Here is a 20,483-nt window from a genome sequence, read left to right on the forward strand (position 1 = left end):
ATTGACACTGCCGGCTGCTCTCCCCCTCCAATCCAACTTTTAAGTTTTAATGTTTCTGATTGGAGGGAGAGAGCAGCCGGCAGTGTCAATTTCAGCGGCCGGCTCACTTTGATCCAGAGAGGGAAGCTGCTCTCACTGAAATAATCAGCCGGCCGCTGAAATTGACGCAACTGACAGTTGGGGTCCATTAGCCCCCCCGCGGTATATCGGTATATTGCGGAGCGTGGTATAACGGGGAACTACTGTAGGAAAGCACAGGCTTCTAGTTTTGTAGCAGGGGAGAAAGTGTTGGTGAGATTAACTGTGTCGGGAGTACCACGACAAGCTAGATTTAGTGGATCGTATCAAATTGAATGAAAACAAAGCACAGTAATGATCTGATATGCACACCAGATAGAAAGTAAATCTTAAAGAGTGTGCCATATTAATATGCTTAATAGGTATTGGGATAGAGGAGATTAGGACAAGCACGAGGTCTTGAAAGTAATGAAGCAGGGAAAATGAGACGGGTTAAATTCTAACAATGACTTCCTTCCAATTCATTTGGGTAATGAGGAAGAACTGAAAAATTTACAAAACTGGTCTAGTTATCTTCCAGACAAGATCCGAGGTGAATTGGAAGAGTTACTGAAGTCTTCTAAATGGATTTGTGGGAATAAATGAGGCAAAAAGGAGATAGCGAAGCATGATGTAGATGTGGGAAATAAAGCAGCATCCATGCAGGTTAAATTCAGAAAGGTTATCACAAGTACAGAAATAAATTTAATATACGCTCCAAAATGACATTACTGTATGGAGTTCTGGTGATTGGAGCTCCCCTATCGTAAAGGTGACTGGATAGAGCACAATGACTGTGTGTGGATTACTGGAAAGTGAATACCATCACCAGCAGGGATTTGTTTCCTGTACAATGGTTTGAGGATTGCATTGAAAGAGTTGGGCAGTCGAAATTGATCACAAAAAATAGACTTGCTAAAGGGCTATTTCCAAGTATCTTTGTCAGTGAAAGCAAAAGAAATCTCAGCATTTGTGACACCAAACAGACTTTATCAATTTAAAGTTATGCTGTTCAGCATGGAAAACACACCCGCAACATTTCAAAAACTAACGACTAAAAGGGCCCGGGTTTGATTCCCGGCTTGGGACACCGTCTGTGCGGAGTCTGCATGTTCTCCCAATGTCTGCGTGGATTTGCTTCGGGTGCTTCAGTTTCCACCCAGAGTCCAATGTGCGGGTTAGGTGGATTGGCCATGCTGAATTGCCCCAGTGTCCAAAGGTTGGGTACGATTACTAGGTTACGGGGACAGGGTGGAGGTGTGGGCTTAAGTAGGGTGCTCTTTCGATGGCTGGTGTCCAGCCAAATGGGCCTAACGGCCTCCTTCTGCATTATAAATTCTATGATTCTGTGAACTTAGTCAAGGTCTAAGTCACTGTGCAGTGTACATTCACTATTTAGTGGTGGTTAGTCGAAATTGGGAAGAACATCTTCAAAACTTAAAAAGAACTGTTTGAATGCTTAAAAGAAGCTAATCTAGCCAGGAATTTGAAAAAAGCAGATTCGCTAAAGCTTACATTTTGAATTTGGGACATGTCGTGGGACGTGCTCAAACGGCCCCATGAGATGCAAAAATACAGGCCATTTTCTTCTTCTACATCTTACAAGAGGTGATTTTAAGGTTTCTGGGAATGAGTGGATTTTATCGTTAAGTTCGTACCAAACTTTAGCAATGTGGTATCACCACTAATAGAACCTTTGAAGAACAATAAATTTAACTGGATGGAGGGCTGCCAAATGCATTCGAACATTTCAAAACTGCGTTGACAACAAAGCTAATGTTAGCTGTATCAAATTATGACAGTTTAAATTGTCTGTAGATGCTACTGACATTGGTGTGGGACTATGTTGTTACAAGGTGAACGTGGTCTAGAGAAGCTTGTGGGGTATTTCTCCAGGAAATTAGATAATCACCAACAAAAATATTCTACAACTGAAAGACAAGACTTTTAAGTTTGGTATTGCAACATGAGATTTATGTTGCCAGTAATCCAGCAGAGACAATCATAGTCCCAGATGACCATATGCTACTTTCCCCATAGGAAGAGCTGAGTGGTGGTGATTTAACCTGAGGATCGCCACACCTAAATCAAGAGGCAAGGTTGATACGGTGGGCCTTTATGAATAACCTCAAGTTGGTGTGGGAATTGAATCCACGCTGTTGACCTTGCTCTGCATCACAAATCAGCTGTCCAACCAACTCGAGCTAAACCGCATACTTGGTAGGTTTTTCTGGGAGGTGGGATTGGTCCTTAGACTCTATCCAGATTACTGGTATTCCCTTCAGGCTCCTTTTCTAGACCTCCTCTTGTTGTTGGGAGTCTTTGAAGAATTGTGTCCCTTCAATTAGGGGGTTCCTCCAAGTAGATCTCTTCTGAGCAAGCGTCTCCCGGGCATTGATATCTATGTTGCATTTCTTGAGGTAAGCCTTAAGGGTATATTTGGAGCGCTTCCTTTATCCTACTTTTGGGAGCCTTCCTTGAGCTGTGCAAAGATGATTTGCTTTGGCAGTCGGGACTCTGACATCCTCAGCACAAGGTTGGCCCAGCAAAGTTGGCTTCCGGTGATCACGGCCTCAATGCTGGTGCTCTTGGCTCCTTTAAGAACACTGATGTTAATACACCTGTCCTCCCAGATGATGCGACAATTCCGTCTCATACACCATTGATGGTACCCCACTCTGGGGTCTCAAGGTGGCGCCTGTACGTAGTTCAAGTTTTTGAGGCGCATAAAAAGAGTTCGGAGGACGACTGTCTTGAACACAAGGATCTTGGTGTCAACACAAATGTGGTTGTCAAAGACATTCATTCTTAGGAAGCATTCGAAGATTGAATACGATGTTGGATCTCCGCCTGAGATGAGGAGGATTCCCAGGTTGGGGAAATGTTTCAAGTTTGAGGTTTCTCCATTGATCTTGATGAAGGGATTGACCAGATCTTGGTCTGGTGAGGTCAGTAAAGGACTGGAGTCTTCATGAGTTTGAGGCCGAGACCAATTCTTCAGTATGCTGCTGCGAAGGATCAAGCATGGCTTGTAAATTCTCGAGAGAGTGGAGATGGCAACGTCACCCAAATACTGAAGTTGACTGAGCAATGTCAGTGTCATTTTCTTCTTGGAGTTCAACCAGTGAGATTGAATAGTTTTCCGTCCATTCTGTCGACAACGTTTACCCCACTGGGAAGCTTGGTTCTTGACAAGATGAAGGATGGTAGCGGTGAAGATGGAGAAAAGGGTGGGGGCGATGACACATCCCTGCCTGCCTCCAGTTTTTACATTGCCTTCAAGGTCCAGATAGACTGGTTGATGTTGTTCCTGGCATTTCCCTTGAAGTTGTCGAGAGTGAAAATCATGTCCACTGTTCCACGGTTTGGTCAGAAGCCACAGTGGCTTCTCGGAAGGATTTCTTCAAGAGACTGAACACGGCGCCGAGTGAGAATTCGGGTGATGATCTTCCCAGTGATGGGAGCAGAGAGATTCCTTGGTAGTTCCCACAGTCTCCTTTTGTCTCCTTTCTTAAAAATGGTGGTGGTGGCAGCATCCCAGAGGTCAGCAGGAATTTCTTTTTTGTCCCAGATTTTCAGGAACAGCTGATGGGGATGACAAGTGGTCCCTTCTCCTCCAAGTTGTGAAAATCTTTGCTGGAATTCCATCCATTCCTGCGGCTTTTCCATTCTTCCTCATGTTTAATGGCAGCTTCAACTTCATTCATGCTTTATGGGAGCCTAAGATCATCTTTGATGGGGAGTTGGGGGATTTTCTTAAACATGTCCTCATCTATGTTTGTATCACAGTTTAGTAGATGTTTTCTCTGTCCCTCAAAGAGAGAGTTTTGTCCTTGCTCCACACTGGTTTGAGACGTAGGGTGTTGGCTCCATATATACCCTTGGTGGCACTGAAGAAGCCTTGTGCTTGTCGAAGAGGAGTTGCAGCTCCATAGCTTTCTCACTCCACCATTGGTTCTTGATTTCCATAGTTCTTCTTTCTACCTCCGCTTTGGCTGATTTGATGAGCTCACCTCTTTGCCTTCTACCTCCGCTTTGGCTGATTTGATGAGCTCGCCTCTTTGCCTTCTACCTCCGCTTTGGCTGATTTGATGAGCTCCCCTCTTTGCCTTCGACCTCCGCTTTGGCTGATTTGATGAGCTCCCCTCTTTGCCTTCTGTGTCTGTCATTTTGCCACGCCAAACAAGACCAATTCACCAGGAAGAGGAAAGATCTCTGTGCAGAGAGATTTCCTCTCCTTGAAGATGAGATCTTGGATGGTATGGTCGTTCTTGTTCAACCAGTCTTGGTGTTTCATTTTCTGATCTTGTAGCTGATGGTTTTTATCACAACTTGAGATGATGACTGTCTTCAGCTCTTTCCAGTTTCCCTCCACTCATTAGTGGACCCTTTGGAGAAGACATTGTTGGAAGTTCACCAGCTAGCATGCTCGACTCTTGAAGCCGCTCAGTGTTGATCTTTTTTCTGAGCAGTTTCTTCATCTTCCGCTGCTTCTGCTAGAGTTTGATAGACAGAGGAGTGGATGAGCCGGTGATCTGTCCAGCAGTCATCTGCACTATAGAACATAGAACACTACAGCGCAGTACGGGCCCTTCGGCCCTCGATGTTGCGCCGACCTGTGAAACCATCTGAAGCCTATCTGACCTACACTATTCCATTTTCATCCATATGTCTATCCAGTGACCACTTAAATACCCTTAAAGTTGGCGAGTCTACTACTATTGCAGGCAGGGCGTTCCACACCCCTACTACTCTCTGAGTAAAGAAACTGCCTCTGACATCTGTCCTATATCTCTCACCCCTCAATTTAAAGCTATGTCCCCTCGTGTTGGTCATCACCATCTGAGGAAAAAGACTCTCACTGTCCACCCTATCTAACCCTCTGACTATCTTATATGTCTCTATTAAGTCACCTCTCAGCCTTCTCCTCTCTAACGAAAACAACCTCAATTCCCTGAGCCTTTCCTCGTAAGACCTTCCCTCCATACCAGGCAACATCCTAGTAAATCTCCTCTGAACCCTTTCCAAAGCTTCCACATCCTTCCTATAATGTGGTGACCAGAACTGCACGCAGTACTCCAGGTGTGGCCGCACCAGAGTTATGTACAGCTGCAGCATGACCTTGTGGTTCCGAAACTCAATCCCCCTGCTTATAAAGGCTAGCACACCATATGCCTTCTTAACAGCCCTATTAACCTGGGTGGCAACTTTCAGGGATTTATGTACCTGGATGCCGAGATCTCTCTGTTCATCTACACTACCAAGAATCTTGCCATTAGCCCAGTACTCTGCATTCCTGTTACTCCTTCCAAAGTGAACCACCTCACACTTTTCCGCATTAAACTCCATCTGCCACCTCTCAGCCCAGCTCTGCAGCTTATCTATGTCCCTCTGTATCCTATAACATCCTTCAGCACTATCCACAACTCCACCGACCTTCGTGTCATCTGCAAATTTACTAACCCATCCTTCTACACCCTCTTCCAGGTCATTTATAAAAATGACAAACAGCAGTGGCCCCAAAACAGATCCTTGCGGTACACCACTAGTAACTGAACTCCAGGATGAACATTTGCCATCAACCACCACCCTCTGTCTTCTTTCAGCTAGCCAATTACTGATCCAAACCGCTAAATCACCTTCAATTCCATACTTCCTTATTTTCTGCAATAGCCTACCGTGGGGAACCTTATCAAACGCCTTACTGAAATCCATATACACCACATCAACAGCTTTACCCTGATCCACCTGTTTGGTCACCTTCTCAAAAAACTCAATAAGGTTTGTGAGACATGACCTACCCTTCACAAAACCGTGTTGAGTATCGCTAATCAACTTGTTCTTTTCAAGATGATTATAAACCCTATCTCTTATAACCTTTTCCAACATTTTACCCACAACCGAAGTAAGGCTCACAGGTCTATAATTACCAGGGTTGTCTCTACTCCCCTTCTTGAACAAGGGGACAACATTTGCTATCCTCCAGTCTTCCGGCACTATTCCTGTCGACAAAGACGACATAAAGATCAAGGACAAAGGCTCAGCAATCTCCTCCCTGGCTTCCCAGAGAATCCTAGGATAAATCCCATCTGGCCCAGGGGACTTGTCTATTTTGACATTTTCTAAAATTGCTAACACCTCCTCCTTTTGAACCTCAATTCCATCTAGCCTGGTCGACTGAACCTGAGTGTTCTCCTCGACAACATTATCTTTCTCCAGTGTAAACACTGACGAAAAATATCCATTTAATGCTTCCCCTATCTCCTCTGATTCCACACACAACTTTCCACTACTATCCTTGATTGGCCCTAATCTTACTCGAGTCATTCTTTTGTTCCTGATATACCTATAGAAAGCCTTAGGGTTTTCCTTGATCCTATCCGCCAACGACTTTTCGTGTCCTCTCCTCGCTCTTCTTAACTCTCCCTTTAGGTCCTTCCTGGCTAACTTGTAACTCTCAAGTGCCCTAACTGAGCCTTCATGTCTCATCCTAACATAAGCCTTCTTCTTCCTCTTGACAAGTGCTTCAACTTCCTTAGTAAACCACGGCTCCCTTGCTCGACAACTTCCTCCCTGCCTGACAGGTACATACTTATCAAGGACACGCAGTAGCTGTTCCTTGAAAAAGCTCCACATTTCGATTGTACTCATCCCCTGCAGTTTCCTTCCCCATCCTATACCTCCTAAATCTTGCCGAATAGCATCATAATTGCCTTTCCCCCAGCTATAATTCTTGCCTTGCGGTATATACCTATCCCTGCCCATTGCTAAAGTAAACATAACCGAGTTGTGATCACTATCACCAAAGTGCTCACCTACATCTAAATCTAACACCTGGCCGGGTTCATTACCCAGTACCAAATCCAATGTGGCCTCGCCCCTTGTTGGCCTGTCTACATACTGTGTCAGAAAACCCTCCTGCACACACTGCACAAAAACTGACCCATCTATAGTACTCGAACTATAGTATTTCCAGTCAATATTTGGAAAGTTAAAGTCCCCCATAACAACTACCCTGTTACTCTCGCTCCTGTCAAGAATCATCTTTGCAATCCTTTCCTCTACATCTCTGGGACTATTCGGAGGTCTATAGACAACTCCCAACAGGGTGACCTCTCCTCTACTGTTCCTAACCTCGGCCCATACTGCCTCAGTAGACGAGTCCTCAAGCGTCCTTTCTACCGCCGTAATACTTTCCTTGATTAACAATGCCACACCCCCCCCCTCTTTTACCATCTTCTCTGTTCTTACAGAAACATCTAAATCCTGGAACCTGCAACAACCATTCCTGTCCCTGCTCTACCCATGTCTCCGAAATCGCCACAACATCGAGATCCCAGGTACCAACCCATGCTGCAAGCTCACCCACCTTATTCCGGATGCTCCTGGCGTTGAAGTAGACACACTTCAAACCAGCGTCCTGCTTGCCGGTGCCCTCTTTCGAACTTTTAACCCTATCCCTGACCTCACTACTCTCAACATCCTGTACACTTGGTCTACAATTTAGGTTCCCATCCCCCTGCTGAATTAGTTTAAACCCCCCCGAAGAGCACTAGCAAATCTCCCTCCCAGGATATTGGTACCCCTCTGGTTCAGGTGAAGACCATCCTGTTTGTAGAGGTCCCACCTACCCCAGAATGAGCCCCAATTATCCAGGAAACCAAAACCCTCCCTCCTGCACCATCACTGTAGCCACGTGTTCAACTCCTCTCTCTCCTTATTTCTTACTTCGCTAGCACGTGGCACGGGTAATAACCCAGAGATAACAACTCTGTTTGTTCTAGCTCTCAGCTTCCACCCTAGCTCCCTGAATTTCTGTCTCAAATCCCCATCTCTCTTCCTACCTATGTCGTTGGTACCTATGTGGACCACGACATGGGGCTGCTCCCCCTCCCCCTTAAGGATCCCAAAAACACGATCAGAGACATCACGAACCCTGGCACCTGGGAGGCAACACACCAACCGTGAGTCTCTTTCGTTCCCACAGAACCTCCTGTCTGTTCCTCTAACTATGGAGTCCCCAATGACAAGTGCTCTGTTCCTCTTCTCCCTTCCCTTCTGAGCAACAGGGACAGACTCTGTGCCAGAGACCTGCGCCCTATTGCTTACCCCTGGTAAGTCGTCCCCCGCAACAGTATCCAAAACGGTATACTTGTTATAGAGGGGAACGACCACAGGGGATCCCTGCACTGCCTGCCGGTTCCCTCTGCCTCCCCTGACGGTAACCCATCTACTTTCTTCTTTTACCTGAGGTGTGACTACCTCCCTATAACTCCTCTCAATAACCTCCTCCGCCTCCCGAATGATCCGAAGTTCATCCAGCTCCAGCTCCAGGTCCCTAATGCGGCTCTCGAGGAGCTGGAGTTGGGTGCACTTCCCGCAGATGTAGTCAGAAGGGACACGAGAGGTGACCCTTTCCTCCCACATTCTGCAGGAGGAACATTCAACTGCCCTAGCCTCCATTCCCACTGAACTAACTTCCCAACTACTGAAAAATAAAAAAATAAAAAACTTGTTAGTTTAGCAATCCAACGGACAGAGCTTTTTTTTGGTTAGAGGAGGAGGTTGGGTGGGAGACACTACGTAAGTAGTGTTTCGGGTAAAGCTGTCACTCGAGAACAGCCCCTTCACAAACCACCTTCAACTTACGCTGACCGCACTGCACGTATGCAAATCTCCCCGGAACAGCCAATCAGAAGCTCTGCTCTGCTGCCCTCTGCTGGATGCTCACCTTCCGTCGAACTCCTCGGGTCACTGATGCAGGTGCACCTTCAACTTACGCTGACCGCACTGCACGTATGCAAATCTCCCCGGAACAGCCAATCAGAAGCTCTGCTCTGCTGCCCTCTGCTGGATCCGCTGGATGCACTAATCATCTCTTGGTGATGAGGGCATCCTTTTGGTATTGGATGATGATAATGATGAAGTTGAGCATAATCCAGTGCTTTGATCATGGATATTTCCAGGAAGACTTGAACAATTTTTGGCGGAACAGTTTGGTTGTGATGACAAGCTGGTGTTCCACGCATTTGATAAGCAGGGGAAGCCCGTTGGGAGCTGCAAATCCCAACTCCTTCCTTTCTGATGGTTCTTTTCCAGAGTTGGGAGTCCTGACAAACTGTGTTGTTGAAGTCCCCACGGAGGGTGATCTTATCTTCTTTAGGAATGTTGGACAGTATGCTGCCCAGGGTAGATGCCGTTGATGCCGACAGAGAGCTCTGAAAGTCAGTTGACGAGTTTGTTCTTGATGGCAAATCCAATTCCATGTGTCCTGGACTGATAGTTGGGTTTTCCTCTCCAGAAGATGCAACCACCGCCATCATCCCTCAGCTGCCCTTTGCTTGCTCTTCAGGTCTCTTTACAGGGCAACAACGTGAATGTTTAGGTGCCTGAGTTTACAGACAATAAGGATAGCTCTACCTTCCGGTCGATTGTTTTGCTCATTATCTAGGAGGGTTTGTACATTCCAGGTTCCAAAATGGAGTTTTAACTTTGATTTTCTGACCGCAGATAGATGAGCTCACTGGATGACGTTTTCCAGTCAGGTTAGGAATGTAAGCGGCTTCAGGGCAACTTTTCTGGTCCTTTCCACATGCAGAGTGGATCCTGAAGAGGACTGCTCAGTCATAAAGAAAGCTGCCAAACGCTTGTGTTCCTATTCGAAGAACGAGATGACTGAAACAAACTCATGATACAAGTATCTTCTGCCTGATCCACTGTTGAGCACTTGCTTCTGGATTGCGCTTTGTCTGGTTCCTCACCTCTGACCTTACCATCATGGGTGGTTCTGCTTGGAGTTTAAGACTCCTAACGGTTTGCTCTGAGATCAATGGAATATTCATGCCCCTCCATCACGGCATGGTGGCAATCCAAGGATAAGTGTGGATGCTTTATCACGAGCAAAAAAAGAGACAATTTGGTACATTGGGTGTAAATACTCTTGGGTATATTTTATGTCAATGCATGCTTTTTAAATGTTTGTAATGGTTGATAAGGTCGAACCAATAAGAAATGGTTGAGAAATGAAATTGTCTTTCAAATCAAGTAAAACAGCGAGTTGCTTAGAGGCACGAGGTCCAGAGCAATGATGAAATGCAATTCGCCTATCGTGGAAAACATGTGACTAGAGAAAATAATAGGGCAATAGAGGTGGCAACTTCAAAGTGGACAGATAAATAAATTGGCACATACCTGCCAAAAAGCGAACTCCACAGGATGAATAACAAAAGGAAAAGAAATGATATAGAACACTAGAGAGAGACAGCTTACATCAGAACTGTAGAATATTGCAGATATAGTCTCCCAAAAGAACCAGCCATTTTCCACATTAGCTAAACCTGAAGACTATTTCCCAGACGTGGACCGTAACCTATTTCTGATAATTCTTTAGAATTTGAATTCCTACAGTGCAGAGGGAGGCCATTTAGCCCATCAGGTCTACCTCGGCCCAGCCTGCACCTCCCCACCATCCGATCCCTGTAACCCAGGGGTGGGCAAACTACGGCCCGCGGGCCGCATGCGGCCCGCCAAAGGAATTTCTGCGGCCCTCCAAGTCATTAAAAAAAAAAAAAAATTTTTTTTTAAACTTTTTTTTTTTTAATTTTTTTTTAAGGTTAATGGGGGGGCTGTTGGGTTACTTACTAGTATAGGGTGGATACGTTGACTTGAGTAGGATGATCATTGCTCGGCACAACGTCGAGGGCCGAAGGGCCTGTTCTGTGCTGTACTGTTCTATGTTCTATATAAGGCGCCCAGAATCATAACCGGGTGAAGTAATTATTTTACTTAATATACTATGCGGCCCTTTGTGAATTGTGAATTTCTGAATGTGGCCCTTGCACGGAAAAGTTTGCCCACCCCTGCTGTAACCCCACCTAACCTGCACACGTTTGGACATGAAGGGACAATTTAGCATGATCAATCCACCTAACCTGCACATCTTTGGATTGTGGGAAGAAACCAGAGCACCCGGAAGAAACCCACGTAGACACGGGGAGAAAGCGTAAACTCCACACAAGTCACCCAAGGCGGGAATGGAACCCGGGTCACTGGTGTTGAGGCATCAGTGCTAACCACTGTGCCACCGGATTTATCTTAAAATTGGATGTTGTTTGGGATAAAGGGTGTCTCAGAGTTTAGGGTAAACCCAAGTAGTTTGGGCACCAAGGGTTTGTTTCATGTAAAATTATGAGTATACAGTTATCAGTATACTTAAGGGCCATAGCATATTATTGTCCTTGTTGTGTGTGTCTTTCTTTTAAATTGATAAATATTAATAATTAATTCTTCACACAACGACAGCCTGTCCGTCACTTGGTTGTACATCGTTCCTCACATTATGCCAGAAAAAACTCATACACCACAAAAGAGACCGATTCCAAGTTATCCTTCGGGGTTTTGGGATGCTCTTGCATTTAACATCAGCGTGATTCCCAACAGTATCAGGAAAGAGATGAGTGTGTGTGTGTGCAAATGTGTGCATGAGACAGAGGGAGAAGTGCGAGCATACGTGTGTGTACGTGAATGTGTGATGGGAGAGAGGTGCAAGTGCATGCATGAGACAGAGGAAAAGGTGAGAATGTGAATCTGTTCGAGAGAGGGATGAGAGGGGGAGGGGTGCACACGCACGCATCTGTGTGTGAGAGAAAGAGGGAGATGTGAGAATGTGAATATGTTTTGAGAGGGCGAATGCGTTTGTGTGCAAGAGAGACAGAAGGAGGAGAGTGCATGATAGAGACAAATGTGATTGTATGCAAATGTATCTGATATGAGAATCTAACTCTCAAGCAGCATTCCAAAAATAACAAAGTTAAATGGGCAAAATAAGCAGCACCATTCCTCCCATTAAAAATGACCAGATGGTAGGTAGCACGGTGGCGCTGAGGTCCCAGGTTCGATCCCGGCTCTGGGCCACTGTGGAGTTTGCACATTCTCCCCGTGTTTGCGTGGGTTTCGCCCACACAACCCAAAATGTGCAGGCTAGGCGGATTGGCCACGCTAAAATTGCCCCTTAATTGGAAAAAGTTAATTGGGTATTCTAAATTTTAAAAAAAAGACCAGATGGTAAGACTGAAGTACTTTGTTGAATAAGATAATGTTTTAATTATAATAAATGCGTACATAAGAAATAAAAAAACTTTTTAAAATTTGATTCTGTATATTTCCATCTGTTGCACAAGAAAAAATGTGGTTTAACGCCAAGAATGTTTTGCAGGGGTTCTGTCAGTGAGGTCAAAAGGATTCTGTGGTTGGAAAACATTGGGAGGCCCTGAACTAAGGAAATGAAACCTGCACTGGTCAAGGGCTCATCATGAAGCCGGCAGGTAGGCAAGGAATTGGAGCCAAAAAGGAAGATTAAGACTAAATAGAACAGTTAATTTGCATTAAAATGGCCACATCATGACCAATTTAACTATGCAAATTATTGCAGATACTTTAAAGAAAACAAAATCAGCAATTTATTTAGAGCAGAATTTTGTCAATTTTTGCCTTCATTAATATTGCTTGTTTTGCCAAATATACAAGAATTTCTTCACATTATGTCAAATAGTTAACCCTTTCCAAGAGAATACTTATCAATTATGTGTGAACAATGTCAATTTTCACTATTTCAGTTTTAGCTCAACTGGAAAGCAAAATATAGTACCTGCAGTACACAAACCCCACTTTACTTGCTGCTGCAGAGGCACAAATGTTTCAAATTATATCGAGTAGAAAAATGCTTCCTCATTTCTTGTCTATATCTGAAAACTTAAGCTGTCAAAAAAGGAAGTAACACATGTTGTGAGTCGTACTTCTCTTTCACCCTGATCAATTTCTCACATTTACATTGTTACGTACATTTAACTGCATTAATTTAAAATAAGTTGTGACATTGATACAGGCCAAAATAATTCAGTTCAGGAAATAGAATTGCAATTCACACACAGCAGTTCATTGGTTATTGCAGTTCAGTAAGACTGCCAAATATAATGAACAGACATGTTTTGAAAAACTGTACTTCCACTTATTTCCATATATTTACTTAGCAAGTTCGAACATGTAATTAGCTTCTACTAAAGTTAAGCAAACCAGCAGATTTGCAAAATAAAAGCAAATTACTGCAGATGCTGGAATCAGAAACAATAACAGAAAATACTGGACAATCTCAGCAGGTCTGACAGCATCCATAGAGCGAAGGGAGCTAACGTTTCGAAACGTTAGCCCTTCTCTCTCCACAGATGCTGTCAGACATGCTGAGATCGTCAGCATCACTACTTTGCACTGGGCTGCAACTTTGCCAAACCTGATCCACTTGCCAAACTTGATCCACTATTTTGAAACAAAGTGACAATTTGCAGGCTGGCATAACCATCTTTAATATCCCTCTTTAATAGGCTCAAAACTCAACTTTCAAATCATGTCAAAACCTTTTACACAGAATTTCTCAACAAAGTTCCATCATACAAGAGATCACCTATAAGCTGATCCATCCTACTGTAGTACCACTACAATGAAGTGTTTTGTATTCTGGGGCAAACAGTTTATTCTGAGAATATAACTGGTGATCATTGACATGCACTAGGTACTTTCGGCACCAGGTGCTGGGATGGTGTCTGTTAAAGTCTTTGTAATCTTTTGTGTGTTAACAGCAAGTCTTTATTACCTCCTTGTGACAATATGCTGATATGCAGTAAAAGGTTACAGCCAAGGAACTATCTCCATGTCCAAGTCTTAATATATCCCATTTTAAACACCATGGGCGCGATTCTCCGCTCCCCACGCCGCGTGGGAGAATCGCGGGAGGGCCCCCCGACAAATTTCACGCCCCCCCTCGTGGAAGAATCGCCGCTCGCCGTTTTTCACGGCGACCGGCGATTCTCCGACCCGGATGGGCCAAGCGGCCTGCCGTTCACGACCGTTTCACGACAGCGGCAACCACACCTGGTCGCTGCCATCGTGAAACGAGTGTGGAGATGCCCGTTTGGGGCTTGTAGGGGGCCTGGTGGGGAATGAGCACCACGACTGTGCTCGGGAGGGGACAGGCCCGCGATCAGTGCCCACCGATCGTTGGGCCGGCGTCTCAATCGGACGCACTATTTCCCCTCCGCCGCCCCGCAAGATCAAGCCGCCACGTCTTGCGGGGCGGCAGAGGGGAAAGACGGCCACCGCGCATGCGCAGGTTCGAGCTGTCAGCGTCGTGACGTCAGCCGCCGGGAGGGGAGAATACAGGGCGAGGAGCGGCCTCCGAGGCCGTCGTGAAACTCGTCCAAGTTCACGACGACCCTCCCGATTTTTCCCAGGAGCGGAGAATTCCGCCCCATGTGTCTTTTTAGGCAGTACTGTACTCAGTCCCACATTAACCCTGTATGTGCCAGACCCTTATACTACACCAAGTATACATGCCAATCTAGAAAACTAGCAACAGCAGATCAACACCTTCAAGAAAAAAAGCTCTCGGTTTCCCACCCACCCACCCCACTGTGCGGCACAATGGCATTGTGGTTAGCACCGTTCCTCACAGCACCAGAAACCCGAGTAGAATTCTAGCCTTGGGTCACTCTGTGGAGTTTGTACATTCTCCCCATGACTGGGTGGATTTCCTCCAGGTGCTCTAGTTTCCTCCCACAGTCCAAAGATGTGCAGGTTAGGTGGATTGGCCATGCTAAATTTGCCCTTGGTGTCCAGGGATAGGCAGTTTGAGTGGGGTGCTTTTTCAGAGGGTCGGTGCAGTTGGGCCAAATGGTCCCCTTCTGCATTGTCAGGATTCCATATTAGGGCTGCACGGTGGCACAGTGGTTAGCACTGCTACCACACATCAACAGGGACCCAGGTTCAAGTCGGCCATGGGTGACTGTGTGTAGAGTTTGCACGTTCAGGTGTCTGCACGTGTTTCTTCCGGGCGCCCCGGTTTCCTCCCACAGTCCAAAGATGGTCAGGTTTGATGGGGTTTGGCGGGGGGTGGGGGGGTGTAGAGTGCTCTTTCAGAGTGTTGGTGCAGACTCAATGGGCCAAATGGCTTCCTTCCACAAAGAATAAAAGCAAGTACAGCACAGGAACAGGCCCTTTAAGCCTGCACCGACTATACTGCCCGTCTAACCCAAAACCTTCTACACTTCCCCCTCTATTCCCATTCTATTCATTTATTTGTCAAATCGTCCCTTAAACGTCACTATCGTGCTGGTTTCCACCACCTCCTCTGGCAGCAAGTTTGAAGCACCCACTACCTTCTGTGCAAAAACCTTCCCTCGCACATCTCCTCTAAATTTTGTCCCTTGCATCTTAAATATGTGCCCACTAATAATCGACTCTTCCACTCTGGGGAAAAAGCTTCTGACTATCCACTCTGTCCATGCCCCTCATAATTTTGTAGAGCTCTATCAGGTCACCCCTCAACCTCCGTCGTTCCAGTGAGAACAAACCGAGTTTATCCAACATCTCCCTCATAGCTCGATACCAGGCAACAACCTGGTCAAACCTCTTCTGTACTCTCTCTAAAGCCTGCACATCCTCCTGGTAGTGTGGCAACCAGAATTGAACACTATATTCCAGTTGTGGCCAAACTAAGGTTCTATACATCTGCAACATAACTTGCCAATTTTTATGCTCAATATCCTGGCCGATGAAGGCAAGCATGCCAAATGCCTTCTTGACTACTTTCTCCAGTTGCATTGCCACTTTCAGTGACCTTTGATCTCTACACCCAGATCCCTCTGCCTGTCAATTCACTTAAGGGTTATGCCATTTACTGTATATTTCCCACCTGTATTAGACCTTCCAAAATGCATTACCTTACATTTGTCTGAATCAAACTCCATGTGCCATCTCTCCGCCCAAGTCTCCAACCGATCTACATCCTGCTGTATCCTCTGACAGTCCTCATCGCTATCCACAATTCCACCAACCTTTTTGTCGTCTGCAAACTTACTAATTAGACCAGTCACATTTTCCTCCAAATCATTTACTACAAACAGCAACGGTCCCAGCAATGATCCCTGAACACCACTAGTCACAGCCCTCCACTCAAAAAAGCATCCTTCCACTGATACCGGTCTTCCATGGCCGAGTCAGTTCTTGCCAGCTAATCTCTGACTCCGTGTAACTTCACCTGCTGTATCAGTCTGCCATGAGGGACCTTGTCAAAGGCCTTACTGAAGTCCACGTAGACAACATACACTGCCCTACCTTCAATCATCTTCATCAGTTCCTCGAAAAACTAGGTCAAGTTAGTGAGACAAAACCTCCCCTTCACAAAACCATGCTACGTTTCATTAATATGTCCACTTGCTTCCAAATGGGAGTAAATCCTGTCTCAAAGAATCCTCTTCAATAATTGTACTGCAGGAATTCTATGATTCTAAAATCTGTCCACTGAAGAATGGCCCCAACGTACAAAAACAAATAGTTGCATAAGCTTGGTATCTTGCTATATTGTCAGAAGTGTTGTCTTTTACATGGCATAATAAAACGGAGCCAGTTCAGGTGGAAATGATCCCATGGCACTAAGAAGGACCCCATTAATGTTATCGGCATTGGTTATGTCTTTACCTCTGTAAAAAAAAACCATACACGTCTCTAACCCTGTACTGAAATCCAGTTCTATAAATCCAGTTCTGAAATCTCAGCATACTATATTGCTACTTCATTCCTATCGCCTGCTCTCTTTTAGTAGATTTTTTTGCAGCAGCAATTTTAAAATATCCAAGTTCAACACAAAAAAAATAACATTAGTAGCCTTCGTTCCCTTGCTCAAGTGGCTAATTTTCATTTGTGTGCTCTAGATGTACTTGCAATCTATTAAACTAATTTTGTGCTCATTCATTGACTACACATGTATTCTTCCCAGTAGTATAGCTAAATAGAAGAGAGAACACTAATCAATTTCACCCCTCTCCTGTCCCAAGAGTCCATCGTTTGTTCATTTGCTATTTTTTTTTAAAGTTACATTTCCAGTCTGCATCATATTTTTCCACTTGTCCTATCTAGTTTCCCCATTATCTTTGATATTCAGTGTTTTAACTTATTACTTCAGGCCAGCTTTAGATTAAAATCCACAATGTCGCAGTTGATGGAAGTAACTTACAGCTGCCAATTTGAGCATCTTCAGGTTGTTTGCAGCAACAAAAAGAAAATGCATTTCAAAATGATTTACTTTTGACAATGTGAAATCTAATCTACGTTAGCCTAAATTAGAAAAATTAAGTGAGGGAGAAATACATCAGATATGAGTTAACATTTGAACGCAAACAAAATATAGATGAACTGTGAAAATATCAAAATCTAAGAAGCATTCACAGTGTACCTTGGAGTTGAATCTGCTGTGATACTTACCCTTAAAGCTGGTTATGGTCAGAATTGAAGCACACAGAATTAGGTTAGTATAAACTGGAAAACAGGAATTCTATTTAGGCAGACATTGGGCCTCCTTCCACCTTCAAAGGCCAATGCAAGCGATTCCCAAAATTGAGTTTCTGAGAATTGTAGGAGCATTTCTATAGCACCGCTACTTGTTTCACTGCAACAAAAAAAAAGGTCAATCCTATTACTAGGAATTAAATATCATTTATTCTGTCATTTCTATAGAAAATAAACAGTAATCTTAAAAACAAGTGGGGCAATGTATAACCACATATTTTATATACAAATTAAATATAACTCGAAGAGATTCTAAAGGAAGATTTTAATTTTCACAAACACTGGGAGAAGAGGAACTGTTCAAGTTGTAAAGCCAATTAATTATCTGAATACATTCAAGTAGTTTTCTAGAACAGAAGTTAAGAACGGTCAAGAGAACTGGCTCCATTTCTAGGGTTAAGCCATCAATCAGGGCCTTCTTTCAGTACACTGACAGACTTGTTTAATGTACTTTGGATCTGTTTTTACAGTAGCGAAAGAGAACAAAATGCCAGATAGAGGTCAATGTGGTCAAGTGTGAGGTTATTCACTATGGCTCCAAGAACACATCAGAATGTTTTCTTTATCGTGAAAGTTCAGAAAATGTGGTGGGGAACAAAACAAGTACATAAATCAGACAAAACAGATACATAAATACATAAAATTTAATGCACAGGTGGACTCATAGAATATGCAGCGTGGAAGGAGGGCATTCAGCCCATCCTGCCTGTGCTAGATCTTTGGGAGAGCTACCCAATTAGTTCCGCAGAACTTCCTCCCTCACCCACTGCTCTTTTCCTATAACATGTTTCCATTAAAATATTGAGCCACTCACTTCTGAAAGTTATTGAGTGTGCTACCACCACCATTTTAAATCTATTTCAGATCACAACAACTCACTGATGTTTCTGGTTCTTTCGCCAGTCATAAAATATATTAAATGACCTACTGGACCACTGGAAACAATTGCGTTGTTACTCTTATCAAAACTGTTTGCGATTTTGGGGCTGCACAGTGGTAAGCACTTCTGCCTCGAGGCACTGAGGACCCGGGTTCTATCCCGATCATGTCCTTCTGATGTCTGTTGCTATTGCCCTCATTGTTTGCTACATTTCTGAATATAGCCTCATCTGTGTTTTTTTTTATAAATGGTGCCTTGCACACCCAAGTCCAGGTTAATATGAAATTAATATTTAAAGAATCAGTAATTCCAATTCTGCTTCTGAGAAAAAAAATATTATTTTTGCCTCAAGTCTAAGAATTTACCATTCACTCTGCACATTATCCACAGCCCCTTTAATACCACTGGCTTTCATTTTGCTGACAAAACTATATGTGGTACTTTCTCAATATAGACATCAACCCTACTACCCTCAACAACCCTGTTGATAATTAAGTTAATCAAACAGGATAAGAAATAATCCTTGCTAACGTCAGTTATTCACCAAGACCTTTCCAAAAGCCAATTAATTTTGGATTACCGTCTCCATGTTTCCCCACCTCAGATGTTAGGCTGACTGGCCTATAGTTTTTTTGTTTATTCATTCTTGGGATGGAGGCATCGCTGGCTGGGCCGGCATTTGTTCTCCATCCATATTGCCCTTGAACTGAGTAACATGCTAGACCATCAGAGGGGGCAGTTAAGAGTCAACTGCATCGCTGGAGTTCCATATAGGACAGAGTGGGTAAGGACAACAGATTTCCTTCCCTGAATGATATTACTGAACCACATGGGTTTCATGGTCATCATGAGACTTTTAATTCCAGATTATTATTGAATTCAAATTTCACCATCTGCTGTGGTGGGTTTTGAGCCCAGGACCCCAGAGCATTAACTTGAACTCTAGTCTAGTGACAATACCACTACACCACTGCTTGTGTTGTGTTTATGTCTCCACCAATTTAGAAAAAAAAACACAGGGAAGTCAAATCTGCAACCCTCCATTCCTCTAGCATCGCACCATAATTGGAAAGGTTGAAGATTCTGGGCAGAGCCTCAAATCTCCACCCCAACTTCTGTGATGTGGCCAATCAAGCACCATACTCCTTTTAAGATACCTCGCATATCTATTTTTATCATATCCTATATCATTACTTCTTTATAATAACATTGACTGCATCCCCTACTCTAGTAAAGACAGAAGCAACAACTGGTACAGTAATCTCATTGTTGTCGCACATTATAAAAAGTATTCTAAAAGGGATAGATGTTATTGAAGGTAGAATATGGTGATGCCTCAGGTGTATGTCCTTATTCAGACTAACTGGAGTACTGCATTCAGTTTTGGCCATCAGGAAACATACATTGGCTTTGGAGACTGTCAACAGCTGATTCACAGAGTCTTAAAGAGTTAAAATATGAGGACAGTTTACACAAACTTTGTTTTGTTTTCCTTAAATTTAGAAAGTAGAGAACAGTCCAAAATGATAAAAGGGACTCGCTGAGATACGATTTCCTTCGGTGGAGAATGCACTCAAGGCAGACATATTAAAACTTTAGCCAGGCTATTTAGGTCTGAAAAATCAGAAAGTACATTTTCCACAGAGGGGGAATATAAATCTGGACCTCAACAAACTGCAACAGAAGGAGGCAGTGTCGTAGTGGTATTATCACTGGACTAGTAAACCAGACACCCAGAGTGGAGAGTTGCAGATTTGAATTCCCAGTGTTCTTTTTCTAAATTGGTAGCGACATAAACACAACAAGCAGTGGTGTAGTGGTATTGTCACTGGACTAGTAATTCAGAGTTCAAGTTAATGCTCTGGGGACACAGGCTCCAATCCTGCCACTGCAGTTGGTGAAATTTGGATTCAATAAAATATCTGAAATTGAATGTCTAATGATGACCATGAAACTATTGCTGATTGTCGTATTAAAAAAAAAACATCTGGTTCACTAATGTCCTTTAGGGAAGGAAATCTGCCATCCTTACCTTGTCTGGTCTACATGTGACTCCAGATCCATAGCATTATGGTTTCCCCCTGAGTGAATAAAACAAACAATTTGAAATTTTATAGCAGCCTGAACAGAACAAAGCATCCTGAGGTACTGC

At 44.0% G+C, this 20,483-nt stretch overlaps 1 protein-coding gene across 12 annotated transcripts in view; it reads right to left on the minus strand.

Annotated features, from left to right (window-relative positions):
- pcmtd1 (protein-L-isoaspartate (D-aspartate) O-methyltransferase domain containing 1) overlaps positions 1-20,483 on the minus strand; it is a 101,091-nt gene that overhangs the window by 75,919 nt on the left and 4,689 nt on the right. For 5 of the 12 annotated variants that reach the window (XR_005462063.1, XM_038809337.1, XM_038809328.1 and 2 more), the window contains one exon: positions 17,368-17,551. The gene's annotated coding sequence lies outside the window, so the exon portion shown is untranslated. Of the gene's footprint in view, positions 1-12,703; positions 12,814-17,119; positions 17,138-17,367; positions 17,552-20,363; positions 20,413-20,483 lie in introns of all 12 variants that reach the window. The other 7 variants (XM_038809338.1, XM_038809332.1, XM_038809339.1 and 4 more) reach the window with 5 other exon arrangements.

The sequence above is a fragment of the Scyliorhinus canicula genome, chromosome 10 (assembly GCF_902713615.1).
Source record: "Scyliorhinus canicula chromosome 10, sScyCan1.1, whole genome shotgun sequence".
Lineage (NCBI taxonomy): Eukaryota > Metazoa > Chordata > Chondrichthyes > Carcharhiniformes > Scyliorhinidae > Scyliorhinus > Scyliorhinus canicula.